General features: G+C 49.7%; 1 pseudogene; it reads left to right on the plus strand.

Annotated features, from left to right (window-relative positions):
* The first annotated feature begins 2,821 nt into the window (after nucleotides 1–2,821).
* Nucleotides 2,822–13,951, plus strand: LOC141978794 (butyrophilin subfamily 2 member A2-like; annotated as a pseudogene).
* Nucleotides 13,952–17,998: the final 4,047 nt, after the last annotated feature.

The raw sequence follows: 17,998 nt of genomic DNA on the forward strand, positions 1-17,998 counted from the left end.
ATGTTTAGGGAAATATCTTTTAAAATATTTAGTTCAGTTTTTCTCTTAATTGACCCCCTATTATTCGTATTAATTATAAATAATAATTAAAAGGTTACATCAACTTGAAAGTCACATGAAATATCAGAGATACGGAATTGATAACAATCCAGTATGTAGGTAGCAGCAAATCATAAAGAAAACATTATTTAAAATAGGTTTCAGAGTCCCAGCCGTGTTAGTCTGTATCCGCAAAAAGAACAGGCGGACGTGTGGCACCTTAGAGACGAACCAATTTATTTGAGCATGAGCTTTCGTGAGCTACAGCTCACTTCATCTTCACTGAGGGTGAAATTCACCTAGTGTTGCAGTCCCCATGAAGTGGGAGACCAGAGGGATTCTGCGCCTCTTCCAGATAGCCACGCCACCCGGCCCAGTGCCTTGGATTTTAGCTCCTATTATTTTCAGCTCTCTCACTACATGTCTCACTTTAGATAAGCTATTACCAACAGGAGAGTGGGTTTCTGGGGGGGGGGGGGCAGGGGGGAGGGAGAAAACCTGGATTTGTGCTGGAAATGGCCCACCTTGATTATCATACACATTGTAAGGAGAGTGATCACTTTAGATAAGCTATTACCAGCAGGAGAGTGGGGTGGGGGGAGAGAAAACCTTTTGTAGTGATAAACACCCATTTTTTCATGGTCTGTGTGTATAAAAACATCTTCTGTATTTTCCGCAGTATGCATCCGATGAAGTGAGCTGTAGCTCACGAAAGCTTATGCTCAAATAAATTGGTTCGTCTCTAAGGTGCCACAAGTCCTCCTTTTCTTTCTGCGAATACAGACTAACACGGCTGTTACTCTGATACATGAAGAGGCTTCATTGCTCTTCCTGTTGAGCCCCAAAGAGGGTGTTTGCGCACACCCCCTGGCTTTAACAGGGGCTGTGATTCTCTTTGGATCAAAAGGACCCCCTCATGGTAGCCATTAGCACTTTCAGCATAGCATCAGCAATCTCTGAGAGAGGCTGATGAGGTGAGGATATCGGTGCCCTTCATTTCAACAGGTGGCAGGAATTGGGACTACAGAGGATTTTTTGCAAAAGATCCACAGTGAAATATAGAGAAAAAGAACAACAGAGAGCAAGACCGTGTGGATTTATGGACAACCCTGTTCTCATTATAATGACATTCTTTGTTCAGTGACAAAGAAAATGACTCTCTGATATGCTGTACTGTTGTAACATACGTTATGACACATATCAGGGCATCAGAGAAATGGGAGTGAAGTCAAACTGGACAGTCTCTACGTAAAAGAATAAATGGACACAAATCAGATGTCAAGAATTATAACATTCATAAAGCAGTCGGAGAACACTTTAGTCTCTCTGGTCACTCGATCTCAGACCTAAAGGTCACAATATTAAAACAAAAAAACTTCAAATCCAGACTCCAGCGAGAAACTGTTGAATTGAAATTCATTTGCAAATTGGATACAATTAACTTAGGCTTGAATAGAGACTGGGAGTGGCTAAGTCATTATGCAAGGTAACCTATTTCCCCTTGTTTTTTCCTACCCCCCCCCCCCAGACGTTCGTGTTAAACCCTGGATTTGTGCTGGAAATGGCCCACCTTGATTATCATACACATTGTAAAGAGAGTGGTCACTTTGGATGGGCTATTACCAGCAGGAGAGTGGGTTTGTGTGTGGGGGTGGGGGGTGGGGGGGTGAGAAAACCTGGATTTGTGCTGGAAATGGCCCACCTTGATTATCATACATATTGTAAGGAGAGTGATCACTTTAGATAAGCTATTAGCAGCAGGAGAGTGGGGTGGGAGGAGGTATTTTTTCATGCTTTGTGTGTATATAAAAAGATCTTCTACACTTTCCACTGAATGCATCCGATGAAGTGAGCTGTAGCCCACGAAAGCTTATGTTCAAATAAATTGGTTAGTTTCTAAGATGCCACAAGTCCTCCTTTTCTTTTTGCAGATTTTTGTGGAATCCTTGCAGGGGACGAGAGAGCTCTCCCAGCACTATAAAAAAAAACCAACCCACCTCCATGAGGAGAATAGCTCCCAGCGCTGGGGCACTGTTTCTCCTGGCAGTTTACAGCGCTGAACTTGCTGTGCTCAGGGGTGTGTTTTTTCACACCCCTGAGCGAGAAAGTTGCAGCCCTGTAAAGTGCCCAGGTAGACAAGCCCTCAGATCAAGGGGAGTATAGCAGCTACGGAAGGCTTTTAGAGGTTCTCTGTGCCCTGCCCGTGCGTCGGAAAGGGACCCCCAGACCTCCGTAGTTTCCCTGCTCATAGAGGGGATAAATGGATTTGGGAGGGATAGGCTGTAAATGGGAGGCTGGGGCTAATTCTCATAGATGCCAACTCCGTGGGCGCTCTGGGGCTGGAGCACCCACAGGGAAAAAATGGTAGGTACTCAGCACCCACCGGCAGCCCCCCTATCAGCTCTCCCCCAGCCGCCCAGTGCCTTCTGCCCGCCTCTTCCCTCCCTCCCCGCGCCTCCCGCCCACCACAATCAGCTGTTTCGCAGCGTGCAGGAGGCTGACAGGGAAGGAGAGGAGCGAGGATGCGGTGTGCTCAGGGGAGAGGGTGGAGCGGGGGTGGGAAGAGGTGGGATGTGGGTGGGGCCATGGGGGAAGGGGTGGAGTGGGGGTGGGGCCTGGGGAAGAGCCGGGGGTCGAGCACCCCCCAGCACTTTGGAAAGTCAGCACCGGTGCTAATTCTATCCTCTAAAGGAAGCATGTAATTAGTGTATATTTCTTTCTGTATTACTTAGGTGACCTTCAAAGAGAACTTGGTAAGTTTTTCTTTAATGCAGCCTTTTCCATGGTACAGACGCTCCCCCCGACTTACGCAATCGTTCCGTTCCGGAACACCTTGCGTAACTCACATTTTGTGTAAGTAGGAAACGTGTACCCGACCATTACACACAAAACCACAAAAAACAAAAAAAAAAAACCCTGCTATTTCTAGCTTACGGAACTTTTTCTATACGTGTGGATTTGTGTAAGTCAGGTCTGGCCTAACCCAGGGGCCGTCTGTATTGAATATCTGTCTATCTATCTATCCCCATACACCTCTCTCTCTATACTTTCCCCAGTATGCATCCGATGAAGTGAGCTGTAGCTCACGAACGCTCATGCTCAAATAAATTGGTTAGTCTCTAAGGTGCCACAAGTCCTCCTGTTCTTTTTGCGGATACAGACTGACACGGCTGGGACTCTGAAACCTCTCTCTCTCTCTCTCTAGTGCAGTTGCAGTCATGTCAAGGTGAGTGAGGTATTGTAGAGAAATTCGATACAGATAACAAAGTCCCTGGACAACTTCTTGGAGTCGCTGGCTCTTCTCCTTTTGACAGTAAAAACTCTGCTTGGGGTAGGGTTTTTGCTTTTTTTGTTTGGTTAGAAGATGTATCAGAGTTGAGAGTTTCATTCTTGCTGTAGTGGAAAGGCATTTTGGAACAGGAAGGTTTTGCAGCCGTTCCTAGAGGTGGCCAGATTCTCGATTCTCCTGATCTCCTCTGGAAGTTTGTTCCAGAGCCAGATCCCTTTGGCCGAGAATGCTTCGTCTCCAGCTCTCGTGCACATTGTCCTGGGATTTGTGATCAGCACCGGCTCAGAGGAGCACAGCTCTGGCAGCGGTTCTAACATAGAAGTTTGATCATTAATGTGTCTGGGGCTGGATTCTTTAATTGATTTGCTGCTTAGGACCAAGGCCTGAAATTGGCACGGCATCAGAAGGTGACTGGGAGCCAGCAGAGCGACTTGAATATGGGGCTGATTTTTTCATAGTGGCCTAAGCCCTGGAAAAGGCAGGCAGCTTCACTGTGTACCAGCTGGAGCTTTCACTTTCAGCTTCAGATACAGTGAACTACAGTAATCCAGGCTGGAGGTGGCAGAGGCCGGGATCACTGTGGCCAGGTCCTTGTCCACAGGAAGATGCAGAGCATCCTAGTAAGCTGGTATCTTTAGTCGCTGACGCTATCTGGTCACCTAAGCATAGGGAGGGGTCAGATAGGACCCTGAGGCTTTGCACCTCTTTCGTGAATGGGGGCTGTAGAAATTCAATGGAGTGAAGGGGCAGTGTCTCATCTAGTTCTTCAAAATATTTCCCTCTTTTTGACCAGAATCACTTTGGTCTTGCCTGGGTTCAGCTTAAGCCTGCTGCTCTTCATCGCAAAGCCTTGATATTGTTGCATTTGCTCAGCGGAGTTCTCATCCCTCTCTCTGTGTTTGGTTTCAGACTGGAGAAGGATCATAGTCTGTCCAGGTAATTACAGTTCTGGAATTTCTTGGAGTAGGTTGGACAGGAAGGGAGTGTAATGGGGGATGAGTAAGCTTAGGGCTAGGGAGTGGGAGAAGAATGGAGGGATGCACAGGAGATCATGAGCATGGGCCCTGAGAGGAATGATACTTCTTCCAGGGGGCTGCAACTCAGGTTGGCACCAACCATGCAATCATCATGTCACTGATGTTCAATGGGGAAGTGTGAGAGAGACGGGTGTGGTTGGGGTTGAGGGAAGGGAGGAGATGAAGGATGTTGCTAAGAAGCTAAAAGATTTCTTTACATCAGGTACTATCAGAGACTGAAGTATGAGCAGAAGAAAGTGATATTATAAAGTAAAATTTCACCAGCTGCATATGGCACATCCAAGAGTTCTGAAGGAGATCAGGTGTCTGAAGAGATGGATTGGAGAACTGTAGGGCAGCAAACATGATACCTATATTTTTAAAGGAACCTAGGATTGCTCCAGGGAATGACACACTGGGAGGTTTTGCAACTGTACCTGGCAAAACACTACAAACGATAATTAAAAAGAGAATCACAAAACACCCGGGAGATCATGATAAGATAGGTTCGAGTCAGCAACATTTCTGCAAATGAAAATCATGACTCACTTTTAATCTCTTAGGATTCTTTCATCATATCAGTAAACTAGTGTGTAAAGGAGAATGAGGTGACATCCTATACTTAGACCTTGAAAAGGCTTTTGGGGAAGTCCCTCACAAGAGGCTATTCAAGAACCTAAGTAGTAATGGAGTGAGACAAAGTATTGTCAAGGGTAAAAAACGTGCAGAAGACAGAAACCAAAGAACAGAAATAAATAATCACTTATCGTAGAAAAGGTTAACAGCAGGTTCCTCAAGTTTATAGATACTAGGTCCAGTGTTGTTTAATTTATTTATTAATGATCGTGGAGCCCAGAGACAGGAGCCGTGTAATTGAATGATAAAACGATTGTAATATTGAGCTACTAGGTGGTGCCAGCGGTAAGGTCGCTTACCGGAGCGGGTAACAGCCAAGCTAGCCGTGCATTAAAGTGGCTTTTCAGTGTAGACCTGCCCTTAGCTAAGTCGACCCAGAAACAATGCTCAGGTGTGAACAGCCCTGAGCAACGTTCTTAAGCTGACCTAACCGGCAGCGTAGAAAGCTCTAGATCAGTGGAAGAATTCTTCCATTGACCAGGTACCGCCTGTTGGGGATAGGGTGACCAAACTGCAAGAATGAAATATCAGGACACATTGGGCGACCGGGAAGGGGGGGGAAGAAGAGACAGATTCCCAATACACACAGATTTCCCCTCCCTTCCTTCCAGTGCCCTTCTCCACAGCCCCACCATCACCACGACACAATGTCGCCCACAGACCCCCCCACTGCCCAGTGCCCTGACACACGCAGATCTCCCCCACTTCCCAGCACCCCCCAACAGGCCCCCACTGCCTCGCACCCCAAAACACACAAACCTCCCACACTGCCCAGTGCCCTCCACACCCTCCCAGCCCAGCACCCCACACACACCTCCCGGGCACTCACCATCACACCCTGCCCAGGGCCGGTGCAACCACTGGGCCACAAGCCTGGGAGGTGGGAGAAGTGGGGCGGCTGCAGCGTGCTCGGGGAGGAGGCGGCGCAGAGGTGAGCTGGGGCAGGGAGCTGCCGCACGGCTGCCCAGGCCAAAGTGGGGGAGAGAAGGAGGCTGGGCGGCAGCTGGGATCTGCAGCAGGGGGGTCGCCTCAGGGTGGAGGGGGGGGTGGGGAGCTGCTGCAGGGCTCAGGGGGGGGCGCAAGGTGGAAGTTTTGCCTAGGGTGCAAAACATTCTTGCACCAGCCTTGACCCTGCCCCCTTCCCTGGCCGCACTCACCAGCCCTGCTGGGAGGTCTCTGGCTCCTAGGGTCACGGGTCAGGTCAGGTCGGGGTGGGGGGGGGCGGAGGGCTCTTGGGTTGGATCGGGGGGGAGGGCTCTCTGCCCCCGCCCGGCGCCTGCAAGACCCGCCCCTGCAGCATGCGGCGCTCCTGCCGGCGGGCGGGCAGGTGGCGGGAGCTGCCCTGGGAAGCGGTGAGCGGCGGCGCCGCGGCTGCGGCCCGGACGGTCCCGATGTCGGGACGAAGGGCGTCCCGGCCGATGTGAGGTCGGGAGGCGGGACAAATCTTCTAAAATCGGGACTGTCCCGATAATACCGGGATGTCTGCTTACCCTAGCTGGGGAGTTGAATTAACCACAGTGAAGGGAAAGCCCCTCCCGAGTGAGCATATATGCAACGTTTCAAGGGCAGACTCGCTCTTAAGAAAAGACACGTCTTGCCATATCTGGTACAGAAGCCTGACCTGTTAGTAGGAGCCCTACAACCTACTGTGCACAAGGAGGACATGACAAGAAGTGAGGTAGCAAAATTTCCCTCTGATACAAACTTCTTCAGGCTAGTCAAGTCCTGGGTAAAAGAGAGGAGCGAGAGGGGACATGGTAAACGTATAGAATATTACACAAAACCCCTGAACAGAAAATGATTTAGGTTACAATGAGTCAGACACTTGCTAGTTAGGAAATGGCAGTTTGATCCTTCCCTTTACAGCCTTAATTCTCACCCCTAGTGCCTCCATCCAGGGCAGCGAAAGAATAAGGCAGGGGTCCTGTGGCCAAAACCAGTGTGTGATCATGTAATTGGAGATTGTATCATAATACACACACACGAGGGGGACTGGTTAACGGTCCAACCCCAGAAACACTGTGATCTTTGCAGTCAATGTGTGATGGGGCTGATCTTGCATCAGGCTGAGCCAAAGGGTGTGTGATGTGTGTTAACATGTGTCTGCTGAGTTAGTCAGGCCTTGGCCAGTGTCAGACAGGAAGATGAACCATCCAGCTTGGGAAATCAACAAGCCAGCAGAGGAATGGGAGCAAAAGAAATGTTTCCTTTATCATTTGCTTCTATTCAGGGTCAGTAGACTAGATGAAGGGTAACATGGGCATGAGTTTGGTGGTGGGGAGAGAAGACTGGGTTTCTACTGGACTTAGTCTCCTAGGTGCCTTTGGAAAATAGGGCTTAAGCACTTTGGAGATTTTGAAAATTGCACCCGGAGCCAACACATTCATGCTCATTCTCTGCCTTTGGTTAAGGATGCTGACCCCTAACCCCAACAGACTGTCTTCAGGGACAAAAACTTGCTACTCTGGAGGGGAAATATCCCATCTCCTCCCATGCCCCAGCTGCCCTCTAGCCTTCATATCATATTCAGAGGAGCCAAAAGAAAACACTTTCCTCCTACCCCCTTTCAAATTTCCCCTTCCTGGCCCCAGACCTGCTCCCATGGAATTCAAGGGGAGATTGGCCAGTGACACGAATGGCAAGAGAACCGGGTCTTTGTTAGCAGGCTTGCAATGTCAGGACAGAAGGGAAAGTCTAATTTATAATTATTAACACCCGTATAGGCACTAGCTATTCTGATCATAAAAAAGAGTCTGGTAACAGTGTGGCCGCTGACAGAGAAATGCTCACACGCTGGGTACTGGGGGTTACTGAGATTTTATTTATTTATGTCATTAATGTTGCCACTCACACATTCACGTGATACTGTACATTTCCTGACTGCCGGGAATGGCGTGGGCCCACCCCGTCTGGTGTGACCACACCCCTGCCGGTGTGATAGTGAGTGCAAGCTCACACCACCTGTGGGACACCATTGTTAAAAGATGGAGGGGGCATTCAACACTGAACAAAACCAGGTCTGGTTTTGACCGAGTGCTAGACAGGGGACAAACCTCTCAAAAAGACGATGGTCCGTTTTCATTCCGGACGAGTGACCTCTCAACAACACTGAATTCTGTTAAGACATGTGTTCAGATGAGCCCTCAACGCTGATTTCAGGTCTGGGAAGAACTGCAGCACCTGTAGAAGAAGGCAACTAAAGTTCAGATTCTATCAATGTCCAAATCTCACCTCCAGTTCGAACGTGTCGCTTCTTTCCCCTGGCTGTGGCCATGGGAGGGGATGTCAGCGTTCAGGGCAGAGCTCACAAGCCGGGCTCGATGAGGGGTGGACGAGATCAGCCACCGCTCAGGGTGCCATGGCCCAGGGGGGCGCCGGTATCTTCCACCTGACCTGCTTAGAGCCAGCTGGGCTCATGGAGGCAGCCGGGCAACATCCTGCATTTCACATCGTGAGGGGAGGGAGGTTGTGCAGACATGTCCTGACGTACAGCAACGAATCTGGACAGTATTGTATCTCCTCCTCCTGTCCCTCCTTTGCCTTCGTGTGCCGTCCCACCTGCAGAGGTTCCTGGCACGCCACCCAGCCTGGCCACCCAGCCACTGATGTGTCCCAGACAGCTGTCCTACCCTCCAGCTCCCCAGGGCCGTTCCTCCACACATCCCACTGGGGAACAGAGCCATGGACCATGGAACAGGAGAAAACGGAATCCTTAAACGCCTGACCTTAAATGCCCAACAACTCAGCATTAAAAATTCAGAGACTGGAAACAGAGTAAAATGAAAGATAAAAGCTAAAATTCAGAGATTAGAGAGAGACAAAGACATTTCAAGTAACAAATGGGGAGACATGGGGGAAATAAACTGTGCACAGAGACATGGACCTGGGTGCTAGAGACAGAGAGAGCACAGTGGGAAAGTCATGACAGTGCAAAGAGGGTGACACATCAAGACTGGGGAGAAGGGACCAGAAAATTGAGGGGTGGGGCGGCATTTGGAAGGGACCGGAAGGCAGGCAGTGCCCGGCAGGAACAGGAGGGTCGGGGGGAGAGCAGCAGGCAGTCAGTTGAATGGGGCTGTTGTGGAGGGATCAGGAGAGGAGGCAGGTGGATGGGACTGGAGGTTTGGTGATGGTGGCTGGTTGGAAGGAATGGGCAGGTGAGTTGCTGTTTTCACAGCCACACAGCAAACTGTCTATAATCTTCCTCTTGCTACTGCCCTTTGCCTTCCCTGACCCAATCCCCTCCTCATTCAGTACTGTTCTCTCTCCTCTCATCTGTCATCTCTTCCTTCGGGTCTCCAGTCACCTCTCTGCTTGTTCTCCATCCTTCTCCTGCCCTTTCCCCCTGACTGCCCTTGCTGTCACCTAGGCTGAGGGTGCAGGGATATCTTTTCTCTCCCCACAGTGATGATCTTTAACTATTCATGGTACATAGGCCCAATGGCCTGTGATGGGATGTTAGATGGGGTGGGATCTGAGTTACTACAGAGAATTCTTTCCTGGGTGTCTGGCCGGTGAATCTTGCCCATGTGCTCAGGGTTTCGCTGATCGCCATATTTGGGGTCGGGAAGGAATTTTCCTCCAGGGCAGATTGGAAGAGGCCCTGGAGGTTTTTGGCCTTCCTCTGTAACATGGGGCACAGGTCACTTGCTGGAGGATTCTCTGCTCCTGGGAGTCTTTAAACCACAATTTGAGGTCTTCAATAGCTCAGACACAGGTGAGAGTTTAAGATTGGGACTAGAAATGGCAGGGGGAGGTAAGCCGTGCCAATGAGACCAGAGGGGTCTCAGCTTCTGGCCACTCTGTTGGGCTCCCCATGGCACCTAGGTCTCTAGTCCCCTCCTTGGGGAAAGGGGGACAGGAGATGAAAGAGCCTGAGTCTCAGTCCTGGCCCAACTGATCCTTTTGTACCATGGCTGGCCCATCTCTGCCAGGGCAGTGACTCTTCCCTGCACTTTGCTGAGATCTCAGAGCTGCTCCCTATTCAGAGCTGGCTAAATCCTGGAGGAAGGACAGTGGTGGAATAGCCACTGGGCCTACAGGGCCCATGCCCAGGGACCCCAGCCAAATGGGGGCCCCTGGAAAAAATCTGCCATGAAAGCCCCCGCACCCCGACCTCACTCCCCAGCAGCAGCACCAGTGTTATACCAATAAAATAAAAACCAGCAGGATCTTATTAAAGGGACAAGGCAAAATGCCACATTTATTGTAAATATAATAAAAAGAAATATAAAACTCACACTGTCGTATTGTTACTTATTCCTTACTTAACTATATATATATATATATTCATTCATTCATACCAGTTCTGCATAGGGATTATAGTTACCAGCCTAGAAGTTGCTCGTGACAGAGTACTGGCCAGGTAACCTGTACACGAGAGTGGAGCCGAGTCCGTGTCAGATACGCATCCGATGCTCCTGAAGGGTAGTGGCAGAACTGGAGACTCAAAGTTCTCAGTCCTTAGTGTCCATTTTTATAGGAATTTCTTCCTATGCCAGTCCGTGGAATTTGCTTTGTCATATTGTTCGTCATGACGGCTCCAGGACGGCTGTCAGGTGCTCATCAGCTTTCTTCATCCTTTGAATTGGTCGGGTGGATCCCAGTTTGCCCTCCGGTGGGGTTCTCTGGTTGTCTCCACCTGGTGTCTTCTTCAGCCAATTGATGTTAAATTCCTAGGCTGGCACTTCCCTGATTATTCAAAACCCACCATTCACTCACATACATTCCTTACATTAATAAAAACACATTTCTCATTTCACTGAGTATTGTTATTTATTTGAGACTCCCTGTCTCTTAACATTCCTTCGGTATTGACTTTCTTTTATCATACAAAGGTGTTATTTATTTGAGACTCCCCGTTTTTTAACATTCCTGATCCAAACTATAGAGGGTGGGAGTCTCTATGTGACATTTCGATGAGCGCCGCTCCAATTCGCGGCTCTTCGCGGGCGTTACAAAAAAGCATGTCAATCTCTATCACAAAGTATCCGTTTGCAAAGTAAAGCCAATGGAACATAACCATTTGAGAAAGTCACGTTAATTGATTGGTTTACATTTATAAGCTTCAATCTCAATTACAATCAATGGAAAGCGTCAATACAGAGAAAGCAGAATCAATTAAGCCATTTAGTTTTACAAGCGTCAATCTTAATAACAGGTGAGAGAAAGTATCAATTTAGAGAAAGCAGAGCCAATTGAGCAGTTTGCAAGGTACGGTTTGCAAGCTTTAATACAGAATTGTAAATCAATATTGCAGATTTACAATTATGTCAAATAGAAGAATTATAAATGCAGATTAACAAACATTATAAATCAATATTGCAGGTTTACAATTATGTCAAATAGAAGAATTATAAATGCAGATTTACAAATATTATAAATCAATATTGCAGGTTTACAATTATGTCAAATAGAAGAATTATAAATGCAGATTTACAAACATTATAAATCAATATTGCAGGTTTACAATTTATTATGAACAGAATCACAAATATTAAGAATATGCCTACACCAGGTGGGCAGGTGTGGCAGGGGAAGCCCCCCGTCCTGCTCCCCAGCAGAAGCCGGGAGCAGGGGAAGCCCCCCATGCCCCCTGACCACATCCCTGGCAGAGCCAGGGGGTGTTGGGGAAGTTCCCAGTGCCCCCTGATCCTGTCCTCAGCAGAAGCATGAGGAGGAGAAGCCCCAGTGCCCCAACTCTGGTCCCCCACCAAAGTGCTGGGGGTGGCAGGGGAAGCCCCAGTGCCCGGACCCCCACGGCAGCCCCAGGACTGGAGGAGGTCTTGCTACCCGCCATGGCCTCAGGACTGGGGGGCCTCTCACTCCCCACTGCAGCCTGGGGCCATGGCAGGGGGACAGAAGCTTCTCCGGTCTTGGGGCCGCTGTGGGGTGGCGGGCAGAAAGTATGTAAGCAGTGTCAGAATAAGCTTCACCCTGACATCTGGTGGTGAGGTGTGGCAAGTTGTGGAAAAGAACTTCAGGAGCTGATCTCATTTGCATAGGCACACCCACCCCGCCTAGAATGAGGCCATAGCTGTCCAAATGGTCACTTTGGCTGCTGTGGGATCCCCAGTGTCTCTGTTATTGGGGCAGGAAGAATAAATTGTTATTACCCTGATTATGGGAACTGTGCTTGGAACTGTACTGGGCCTTTTGTTATGATGGAGGGACTCACCATCAACTAAGTAGCACTCGCTAGGCAAGGGACATGGGTTCCAAAACTCTGTGACTTGAGAGAGGCTGGGGATAAGTATTAATGTTTGATGGTGTGGGCCCTTGGGTAAGGGCCTTACATGCTAATTGTGCTTCTTCTTCTCTCCACTGGGGAATATCAGAGCTAATTTTGATTCTGTTAGGAGTCTAGTTACAGGCTGCTGAGCTCACTTTGGGCTAATGGTGCACCAGCACTGAGGCTCCCCTATTGCAAGCTGACTTCACCTAAGAGCTGAAATCACTGAGCATTGTGTTAGGTAGTGGGGGAGCCTGAAGATATATTGTAGAGCAGTTTCTGGGATGGCTGGAGTGCCTTGTGGACAGGCTGGTGGAGCAGTTCGTGGGACGGCAGGAGCTGTTTGTGGGCCGCGGAGCTGAGCAAAGCAGTTTGTGGGGCAGCTGGTGGAGCGGAGAGAAGGCCTATGGAGCTGTGGGGTGGTCAGCTTCAGATCATGTAAGGTGCCCCTTACCTCTCTTCCCCCCCCGCCCCATCTCCACCCAGGTTGGGAGGTAAAGCTCTGCAGATAAACTTGTGAACTCTGGGGCTGCCCTGACCAGGGACAGAGACTTTTGGGTCATTGGACTTTTGGGACTTTGGGTGATTTGGGGTTGCTGGACTCAAGAACCAAAGGGAAAGGGCATGCCCCAAATTTGCTTGGGGTGGGCTTTTGCTCATGGGTTGTGTTACGAATCCTGTTGGTGGTGTTTCCCCAACATAATGCCACATTGTTTCTCTCTGTTATTAAAAGGCTTTTTGCTACACTCAGACTATGTGCTTGCGAGAGGGGAAGTATTCCCTCTTGGAGGCGCCCAGCGGGGGTGGTATATATTTGTCCCAGGTCACTGGGTGGGGGCTCGAGCCGGTTTGCATTGTGTTATTGGAATGGATCCCCTAGATATTGAACCCGGCCCTTGTTGCTGCCAACTCTGACAGGCAGAAGGGTTACAAGTAGAAAAAAGATTGCAGGGCTGCAGTGGGGGGCAGAATGGGGGGGACAGGGGTGGGGCCCCGGGGAAGGGGCAGGAAAGGGTGGGGCGGCAGGCAGAATGGGGCCGGAGCTGCAGGTGGAAGGTGAGGTGAGGAGGCCTGCACTTCCTCTAGCTCAGGGCCCCAGAGGCCTCTAGCTTAGTCCACCTCTGAGGAAGGAGAGGCCCTGAGTCACTCTCCAGCTGGGGCAGATTCTGTCACGGACATGATCAAACCCTCCCCCGGGGCCGAGCTCTGCCTGGAACTCTCTGAATGTCTCTCTCCTCAGCCAATGTGATTCTCGATCCAGACACGGCTCATCCTCAGCTCGGAGGATCGGAAACGTGTGAAATGGGACGACACACGGCAGGATCCCCCTGGCAACCCTGAGGAATTTGAACCTGATCCCTCTGTGCTGGGCTGTAAGGGATTCACCTCATTGCTGGGAGGTGGAGGTGGAGAAGGGGGGATCCTGGGCTGTGGGGGTGGCCCGAGAACAGGAAGGGAGGGATCGGCCTTAACCCTGAGGGTGGGATCTGGGCTGTGCAGCGGTGCTGGTGGGGTCAGTTCCAGGCTCTCACCTCCCCTGCTGTGACCCCCCTGCCCCTGAGCTGGGTCCCCAGCAGGATCCAGGTTTGTCTGGACTGTGAACGGGGGCAGGTGACATTTTTTGATGCTGGTAATGAGGCCCCGATCTTCACTTTCCCACCAGCCTCTGTCACTGGGGAGAGAATCCAACCCTGGCTTTGTGTGGGGGACTCAGAAACCGAGCTCAGATTGTGTCCCTGAGACATGGGGGTGGGGTGGGGGCGGACATATCCCCTGGGGACCCTGAACTCAGCCTCTCTAGCCTCAGACACCCTAGTCCCTATGCTCCTGGAGGACTGTCGTCCGCCCAGCTCTCTGCTCCTTATCTCTGTGACCCTGGAAACTCCTTCCCCTGCCTCCCTGCAGCACCAGGGGGAGGCGGGAAGACCCCCTGGAGCTGCCGAGCGGTTGGAGGGGTAGAATTAATAGCTGAGCTGGAGTGTTTTGCCACGGCTTCAGTGACTCTTGTGCTTTAACTCCAAGAGGAAACCGAATGTCCCATCCGCCTGGAATATCCGACAGAGCCAGTGACCACGTGCTGTGGGTACAACTTCTGCACCACTCAGCACTGTGACCCTTCCTGCTGCCCCAGCTGCTGAGCCCAACCCCAGAAAGGAAGATGATCGGTCCACTGAGGCCGTGGCATTAAGGCTGACTTGCAGGAACGTACAGATCAGGGAACAAGTTAGGGGATGAGCGTGTGTGTGTTGGGGGCTGGGGGGGGGCAATGACGGTGGAGACGCTATTCCAAGCTCCTCCCACAGAATCAGCTTCACCCACGGGAGTTACCAAACCGAGATGCTGCTCACGGTAACTCAGGCAGATGTTCAAAATATCCTGCACCTCTGAGGTCCCCTGGGCGCCTTGATATGGGCAACCCCTCAGTGGGGCTTTGATACACCCCTGGACTCTGTTAGGCTCTGGAGGATCAGCTCCTTCTGGACTAGGGGGAAAATAACTATTTGCTGCAACTCCCAAATTTCAACCCTCTTGTGGCATGAAAATGAGGCATCGCCCGGAGACTGGTGCTGATCTGTGACCCTCTGTGACATTGCACCCCATAATGCTTTACAGAAATGCGCTTGTGAGTGTAAATATGACATAACTGGAATATGTTTTATGCTAGAAATGCCATGTAACCTATCTTTGCACAGGTTATGTTCTACTGAATGAGTTCATCCTATTCGTATGCGTGTATCATTTTTATAGCTGCAGTTATGAGCGTTGGCTCTATGCTTGTACTTCAAGTGTTTGCTGTAGGAAGCACTTAAGGTAAATTTGGTCAACATAGTGTGAAGGAGTTATTCAAGTAAATGGAAGTACTTGGTTCACAATGGACCTTGATAGACGCCAATCCACATCTGAGCTTTCGGCTTGGCCTGCAGACAACTGAGTCATGCATGGACATGTGACTTGCCCATGTGACTCCAAAACTCCATGTTGAGCTGTGATTCTACACAGGGGGAGAAGGGGGTTTCCACCCACAAGAGAGAAACTATATAAACCCCGGGGAACCCCCTCCATTTTGTCTTCAGCTGGCTCAAGAGAGAGCCTCTCCACCCCCAAAGGATACCTGAAAGAAACTTGAAGAAAGGACAGTAACTACAGGGGTGTGAGTGATTGCTGGACCAAGACTGGAAGGAGGCTAGTCTGTCAAAGAAGCTGATGGGAACATCTCTGAAGGTGAGATTTACCTGCATTTAGTTTCCTACTGTATTAGGCGTAGTCTTGAGTGTTTTATTTTATTTTGCTTTGTAATTCAAAAGGCCAATGGCATTTTGGGATGTATAAGTAGGGGCATAGCGAGCAGATCGAGGGACGTGATCGTCCCCCTCTATTCGACATTGGTGAGGCCTCATCTGGAGTACCGTGTCCAGTTTTGAGGCCCACACTACAAGAAGGATGTGGATAAATTGGAGAGAGTCCAGCGAAGGGCAACAAAAATGATTAGGGGTCTGGAACACATGACTTATGAGGAGAGGCTGAGGGAACTGGGATTGTTTAGTCTGCAGAAGAGAAGAATGAGGGGGGATTTGATAGCTGCTTTCAACTACCTGAGAGGTGGTTCCAGAGAGGATGGTTCTAGACTATTTTCAGTGGCAGAAGAGGTCAGGACAAGGAGTAATGGTCTCAAGTTGCAGTGGGGGAGGTTTAGGTTGGATATTAGGAAAAACTTTTTCACTAGGAGGGTGGTGAGACACTGGAATGCGTTGCCTAGGGAGGTGGTGGAATCTCCTTCCTTAGAAGTTTTTAAGGTCAGGCTTGACAAAGCCCTGGCTGGGATGATTTAATTGGGGGTTGGTCCTGCTTTGAGCAGGGGGTTGGACTAGATGACCTCCTGAGGTCCCTTCCAACCCTGATATTCTATGATTCTATGAATTCACTTTGTTCTGTCTGTTATTACTTGGAACCACTTAAATCCTACTTTTTATACTTAATAAACTCACTTTTTACTTATTAATTAACCCAGAATATGTATTAATACCTCAGGGGAGGGGGGGGCAAACAGCTGTGCATATCTCTCTATCAGTGTTATAGAGGGCAAACAGGGTAAAGCTTATACAGGGTAAAATGGTTTTATTTGGGGTTTGGACCCCATTGGGAGTTGGGTATCTGAGCGCTGGAGACAGGAGCATTTCTTAAGCGGTTTTCAGTTAAGCCTGCAGCTCGTGGGGGACGTGGTTGAGACCTGGGTCTGTGTCTGCAGCAGGCTGGCGTGTCTGGCACAACCAGGCAGGGTACTGGAGTCCCAAGCTGGCAGGGAAAACGGGCTCAGAGGTAGTCTAGGCACATCAGTTGGCAGGTCCCAAGGGGTTTCTGTGACCCAACCCATCCCACCCTCCCTCTCTGCTCACATATGAGGATTGAGTGTTTGGTTTGGTTTTCAAACTGCAGTTATCAGGGTTTGTTCAGAGATTTGTTTCCCCGCTGATATCGGAGACCTAAACACAGCAGGGCCCAGACAGACAGATGTCACTATGATAAGAGCCTAGGCATCACTTTGACGCAGTGGTCTCTGGGTCTAGCGTAGCTTTGTGCCTGGGTTATCGCTGCATATTAAAAGTCTAGTCCACATGCAAAGATTGAGATGGCCCCTGCAGTCACTGAATAGGAGAGTCATAGACTGATTCCCCTCTATCCCTTTATTATTGCTGTTTATTATTGTAGCACCCACAAGCCCCAGTGGTGGACTAAGGGCCCCACTGTGCTAGGTGCTGGACAAACACAGAACAAAAGGATGGTCCCTACCCCAAAGAGCTTCCAATATAATTATAAGACAAAAGACAACACTTGGATACATGCAAGTTGTGGATAACAAGGAAACCATGAGATAATATTGGGCAGCATGACTGGCTGTGGTCTCTGCTCCCTAGTAGCCTAACTGTTCTCACATTTTTTTTTTGTAGGTGTCAGGGCAAAGGAGAGTTTTAAGCCGGGGTTTAAAGGAGGTTAATTCATGAGTTTTGCAGATATTTATGAGCAGCTCTTTCCAATCAATAGAGCAGCATGGGAGAAGGTGTTTTTTTGAAAATATAACAAGAGGGCGATGGAGGCTGGAGTCCTGGGACAATCAGAGACAAGAGCCAAACTTTCAGTACCGCATGAGGGAGGATAGGCGGGGTGTGGACAGACTGTGAAGGGCCTTGACATTGAACACAAGTAGCTTCTGTTTGATGTGCTAGAGAAGGGGGAACCAGTGGATGGATGCAAAGAGAGGGGTCAAAACAACTGTCTGGGAGAACGATCTTCACAGCAGCATTCTGAATGGATATAAGTGGGGCAAGATGGCCTCTGCCCAGGCCAGGAAAAAGGATGTTGCAGTGATGAAGATGCAGGAAGATGAAAGCCTGGCCAAGAGTTTTAGCTGGGCTGACTGATAGGAAAGGCCGTGCCCTAGATATGTGGCCCCAATCCAAAAATGTACTGAGGTGTCTAAACATCAGAGTTAGGTGCCCAGTCTCTGTTCTAGGCTGCACAGAAATCCACAGAACATCAGCTTGGCTTCCGCCTAACCCTGTACGTGCCTAAACTCACTCGGTGCCTAAGTTTTCAGGGTAAAAGCTCTAGGTGCCTACGTTTCTGCTTCTGGCCCTGCACACTGCTACCTCCCTCTGTGCATCCAGATTCCCATTGCCCACCTAAACCCCAGGGTGATTCTCAAATCAGAGGAGGATGGGCGCTTCTCCATCTACCTCATCTGCAGGGCCCGATCTGGTAGGTGTGCTCTCAGCATGGCTTTTGGACTGG

Source organism: Natator depressus, chromosome 28 (assembly GCF_965152275.1).
Source record: "Natator depressus isolate rNatDep1 chromosome 28, rNatDep2.hap1, whole genome shotgun sequence".
NCBI lineage: Eukaryota > Metazoa > Chordata > Testudines > Cheloniidae > Natator > Natator depressus.